This window comes from Pan troglodytes, chromosome 9, assembly GCF_028858775.2.
Source record: "Pan troglodytes isolate AG18354 chromosome 9, NHGRI_mPanTro3-v2.0_pri, whole genome shotgun sequence".
Classification (NCBI taxonomy): Eukaryota; Metazoa; Chordata; class Mammalia; order Primates; family Hominidae; genus Pan; species Pan troglodytes.
In genome coordinates, this window is record NC_072407.2 from 52,373,012 (window position 1) to 52,379,124 (window position 6,113).

Below are 6,113 nucleotides of genomic sequence, written 5' to 3' on the forward strand. Positions count from 1 at the left end.
CTTTTAAAGAAATTAAGCATTAAGCATTTCAAGGGCTCCTAAAAGTATCACGGGCTGTTGGCACTATTGTGCCTTAAGGAATATGTCAGCCCAGCCTAATATATGTCCTCCTAATAAAAATTGATGGACACAGGATAAGATAATTGAATGTCCCAAGTTTAATTGATCAAGAAATAGAATAAATCTCTATAAAATATCACCAGATATTCTTGCCTAAATGTTTGTGTCACAAGACTTATTTATCATCAGTTGTCATTATTTGCTTCCAGAGCTTCTTAATGACATTTTTCACTTCTTTATTTTTGAGGGTGTAGATTAAAGGGTTCAACATAGGTGTAAATAGGGTGCAAAACACAGTCACAGCTTTGTCAGTGGGGAAGGAGGTTAGAGGTCTTAGATACAGGTATGAACAAGGGACAAAGAATAAGATGACAATGAATATATGAGAGGCACAACTAGACAGAGCTTTGCGACGCCCTTCAGAGCTATGAGTCCTCAGGGAGCACAGGATGATGACATAGGAAGCAACCAGCATGGAAAAAATGAGGAAACACAGTGACCCACTGTTGGCAGCAATCAGACCCCAAGGTGTGAGTGTCTGTGCAGGCCAGCTCCAGAAGAGGTACTAAATCACACATAAAGTGGTTGATGACATTGGGGCCACAGAATGGTAACTGGGCTATGAACAAAGTCTGGATCCCTTCATGCACAAATCCCAGAATCCCAGCCACCACCATCAGGAATCCACACATAGGTTGGCTCATGATGGTTGCATAGTGCAAGGGCTTACGGATGGCCACATAGCGGTCATAGGCCATGACACTTAATAAGATGATCTCAGCTGCCTCAAAGAAATGTTCTGTGGGGGAGGTGGAGCCAAGATAGCCCAGTAGGAAGGGCTCCAGTCTACAGCTCCCAGCGTGAGCGATGCAGAAGATGGGTGATTTCTGCATTTTCATCTGAGGTACCGGGTTCATCTCACTAGGGAGTGCCAGACAGTGGGTGCAGGACAGTGGGTGCAGTGCACCATGCATGAGCTGAAGCAGGGTGAGGCATTGCCTCACCCAGGAAGTACAAGGGGTCAGGGAGTTCCCTTTCCTAGTCAAAGAAAGGGGTGACAGATGGCACCTGGAAAATCAGGTCACTCCCACCCTAATACTGCACTTTTCCAGTATTGCCGTATATTCCAGTATGTGCCGTGCTTAAAAAACGGCACACCAGGAGATTATATCCCACAACTGGCTCAGAGGGTCCTATGCCCACGGAGTCTCACTGATTGCTAGCACAGCAGTCTGAGATCAAACTGCAAGGTGGCAGCGAGGCTGGGGGAGGGACACCTGCCATTGCCCAGGCTTCATTAGGTAAACAAAGCAGCCGGGAAGCTTGAACTGGGTGGAGCCCACCACAGCTCAAGGAGGCCTGCCTGCCTCTGTAGGCTCCACCTCTGGGGGCAGGGCACAGACAAACAAAAAGACAGCAGTAACCTCTGCAGACTTAAACATCCCTGTCTGACAGCTTTAAAGAGAGTAGTGGTTCTCCCAGCACACAGCTGGAGATCTGAGAACGGGCAGACTGCCTCCTCAAGTGGGTCCCTGACCCCCGAGCAGCCTAACTGGGAGGCACCCCCCAGTAGAGGCAGACTGACACCTCACATGGCCAGGTACTCCTCTGAGACAAAACTTCCAGAGGAATGATCAGGCAGCAGCACTTGCGGTTCACTGATATCCGCTCTTCTACAGACACTGCTGTTCTGCAGCCACCGCTGCTGATACCCAGGCAAACAGGGTCTGCAGTGGACCTCTAGCAAACTCCAACAGACCTGCAGCTGATGTCCTGTCTCTTAGAAGGAAAACTAACAAACAGAAAGGACATCCACACCAAAAACCCATCTGTACATCACCATCATCAAAGACCAAAGGTAGATAAAACCACAAAAATGGGGAAAAAACAGAGCAGAAAAACTGGAAACTCTAAAAAGCAGAGCACCTCTCCTCCTCCAAAGGAATGCAATCGGTGGTGATATCCCCTTTATCATTTTTTATTGCGTCTATTTGATTCTTCTCTCTTTTTTTCTTTATTAGTCTTGCTAGCGGTCTATCAATTTTGTTGATCCTTTCAAAAAACCAGCTCCTGGATTCATTGATTTTTTGAAGGGTTTTTTGTTTCTCTATTTCCTTCAGTTCTGCTCTGATTTTAGTTATTTCTTGCCTTCTGCTAGCTTTTGAATGTGTTTGCTCTTGCTTTTCTAATTCTTTTAATTGTGATGTTAGGGTGTCAATTTTGGATCTTTCCTGCTTTCTCTTGTGGGCATTTAGTGCTATAAATTTCCCTACACACTGCTTTGAATGCGTCCCAGAGATTCTGGTATGTTGTGTCTTTGTTCTCATTGGTTTCAAAGAACATCTTTATTTCTGCCTTCATTTCGTTATGTACCCAGTAGTCATTCAGGAGCAGGTTGTTCAGTTTCCATGTAGTTGAGCGGCTTTGAGTGAGATTCTTAATCCTGAGTTCTAGTTTGATTGCACTGTGGTCTGAGAGATAGTTTGTTATAATTTCTGTTCTTTTACATTTGCTGAGGAGAGCTTTACTTCCAACAATGTGGTCAATTTTGGAATAGGTGTGGTGTGGTGCTGAAAAAAATGTATATTCTGTTGATTTGGGGTGGAGAGTTCTGTAGATGTCTATTAGGTCCGCTTGGTGCAGAGCTGAGTTCAATTCCTGGGTATCCTTGTTGACTTTCTGTCTCGTTGATCTGTCTAATGTTGACAGTGGGGTGTTAAAGTCTCCCATTATTAATGTGTGGGAGTCTAAGTCTCTTTGTAGGTCACTCAGGACTTGCTTTATGAATCTGAGTGCTCCTGTATTGGGTGCATAAATATTTAGGATAGTTAGCTCCTCTTGTTGAATTGATCCCTTTACCATTATATAATGGCCTTCTTTGTCTCTTTTGATCTTTGTTGGTTTAAAGTCTGTTTTATCAGAGACTAGGATTGCAACCCCTGCCTTTTTTTGTTTTCCATTTGCTTGGTAGATCTTCCTCCATCCTTTTATTTTGAGCCTATGTGTGTCTCTGCACGTGAGATGGGTTTCCTGAATACAGCACACTGATGGGTCTTGACTCTTTATCCAACTTGCCAGTCTGTGTCTTTTAATTGGAGAATTTAGTCCATTTACATTTAAAGTTAATATTGTTATGTGTGAATTTGATCCTGTCATTATGATGTTAGCTGGTGATTTTGCTCGTTAGTTGATGCAGTTTCTTCCTAGTCTTGATGGTCTTTACATTTTGGCATGAGTTTGCAGTGGCTGGTACCAGTTGTTCCTTTCCATGTTTAGCGCTTCCTTCAGGAGCTCTTTTAGGGCAGGCCTGGTGGTGACAAAATCGGTCAGCATTTGCTTGTCTGTAAAGTATTTTATTTCTCCTTCACTTATGAAGCTTAGTTTGGCTGGATATGAAATTCTGGGTTGAAAATTCTTTTCTTTAAGAATGTTGAATATTGGCCCCCACTCTCTTCTGGCTTGTAGGGTTTCTGCCGAGAGATCTGCTGTTAGTCTGATGGGCTTCCCTTTGAGGGTAACCCGACGTTTCTGTCTGGCTGCCCTTAACATTTTTTCCTTCATTTCAACTTTGGTGAATCTGACAATTATGTGTCTTGGAGTTGCTCTTCTCGAGGAGTATCTTTGTGGCGTTCTCTGTATTTCCTGAATCTGAACGTTGGCCTGCCTTGCTAGATTGGGGAAGTTCTCCTGGATAATATCCTGCAGAGTGTTTTCCAACTTGGTTTCATTCTCCGCATCACTTTCAGGTACACCAATCAGACGTAGATTTGGTCTTTTCACATAGTCCCATATTTCTTGGAGGCTTTGCTCATTTCTTTTTATTCTTTTTTCTCTAGACTTCCCTTCTCACTTCATTTCATTCATTTCATCTTCCATTGCTGATACCCTTTCTTCCAGTTGATCGCATCGGCTCCTGAGGCTTCTGCATTCTTCACGTAGTTCTCGAGCCTTGGTTTTCAGCTCCATCAGCTCCTTTAAGCACTTCTCTGTATTGGTTATTCTAGTTATACATTCTTCTAAATTTTTTTCAAAGTTTTCAACTTCTTTGCCTTTGGTTTGAATGTCCTCCCGTAGCTCAGAGTAATTTGATCGTCTGAAGCCTTCTTCTCTCAGCTCGTCAAAATCATTCTCCATCCAGCTTTGTTCCGTTGCTGGTGAGGAACTGTGTTCCTTTGGAGGAGGAGAGGCGCTCTGCATTTTAGAGTTTCCTGTTTTTCTGTTCTGTTTTTTCCCCATCTTTGTGGTTTTATCTACTTTTGGTCTTTGATGATGGTGATGTACAGATGGGTTTTTGGTGTGGATGTCCTTTCTGTTTGTTAGTTTTCCTTCTAACAGACAGGACCCTCAGCTGCAGGTCTGTTGGAATACCCTGCCGTGTGAGGTGTCAGTGTGCCCCTGCTGGGGGGTGCCTCCCAGTTAGGCTGCTCGGGGGTCAGGGGTCAGGGACCCACTTGAGGAGGCAGTCTGCCCGTTCTCAGATCTCCAGCTGCGTGCTGGGAGAACCACTGCTCTCTTCAAAGCTGTCAGACAGGGACATTTAAGTCTGCAGAGGTTACTGCTGTCTTTTTGTTTGTCTGTGCCCTGCCCCCAGAGGTGGAGCCTACAGAGGCAGGCAGGCCTCCTTGAGCTGTGGTGGGCTCCACCCAGTTCGAGCTTCCCGGCTGCTTTGTTTACCTAAGCAAGCCTGGGCAATGGCGGGTGCCCCTCCCCCAGCCTCGCTGCCGCCTTGCAGTTTGATCTCAGACTGCTGTGCTAGCAATCAGCGAGATTCCGTGGGCGTGGGACCCTCCGAGCCAGGTGTGGGATATAGTCTCGTGGTGCGCCGTTTTTTAAGCCGGTCTGAAAAGCGCAATATTCGGGTGGGAGTGACCCGATTTTCCAGGTGCCATCTGTCACCCCTTTCTTTGACTAGGAAAGGGAACTCCCTGACCCCTTGCGCTTCCCAGGTGAGGCAATGCCTCGCCCTGCTTCGGCTCGCGCACGGTGCGCGCACCCACTGGCCTGCGCCCACTGTCTGGCACTCCCTAGTGAGATGAACCCGGTACCTCAGATGGAAATGCAGAAATCACCGTCTTCTGCGTCGCTCACGCTGGGAGCTGTAGACCGGAGCTGTTCCTATTCGGCCATCTTGGCTCCTCCCACCTAAAACAAGTTAATCTGCTTAAAATTTGGGAGAAAAGGTTTAGTTTTCACTGACCCGGATCTAGTTGATTGTGGGTTCCTCCAATTTTAGATTGAGTGCGGTCACTGCTTTCTTCCCCTGCAGGCATGGAACACGGCCGCAAATAGACTCTACGAGTTGCCAAGTGGGATATTGGAATTCTCTAGATGGCTCTTCCAGTTCTGACATTTTAGTTTATTTTGCTTTCCATTGTCAGTCTGAATTTACTAAGAAAAGAAGCTGTTTCAGTTAGAAAACTTCAGTATCTCTAGGATTGAGTGTCTACTCACTTTCTGGGTTTCCTATGAATGTATAAGCCAATCTTCAAAATATATCTATTTTTCAGATCTCTTAGGACTATATTCAATCCAAATTAAAAACTAGGAATAATGCAAAATTCATCAAATTTGGAAAATGCAACTATAAAATGAGTAAGTAAATCAAATCCACTTGATTGGATATTGTTTTCTCAAATCTATTCTGATGAAATTTTGTTTCCTTGAGTCCCTGAAAAATGTGGTGAGAGAATTCCTTTTATTTCTGATTCAAGTTCTTCTTTCAACTCTGTTTTCCTAGAAACCCACTAAGCTCAGGAGTGGTGTCTCCCAAACATATCTTCATCATTTTGCTTCCTGTCTCTGCTGCTGTCATTTGCTCACAGGTCCTTCTTTGTAATTCTTTCTTCATTGGCTCTAGAGAAATATTTAAATAGACTATCACAGACTGTAGTATTTGGCAATGCATTGACCTTTCAAGTACCCAGAGGATTAGTAATTGGCCTTGTTGGAATGTTTGGCAAAGCAATAGTCAGGTCCTTCATTTACTCTCACTTGGCACCCACAAATGTCATTAGTTGCTAGTTTTAGAAATGCAATTGAACTTGGGTTAAAGA

At 44.6% G+C, this 6,113-nt stretch overlaps 1 pseudogene; it reads right to left on the reverse strand.

Annotated features, from left to right (window-relative positions):
- Window positions 1-235: 235 nt before the first annotated feature.
- LOC100612164 (olfactory receptor 4C45-like) lies at window positions 236-953 on the reverse strand (annotated as a pseudogene).
- Between the last annotated feature and the right edge of the window lie 5,160 nt (window positions 954-6,113).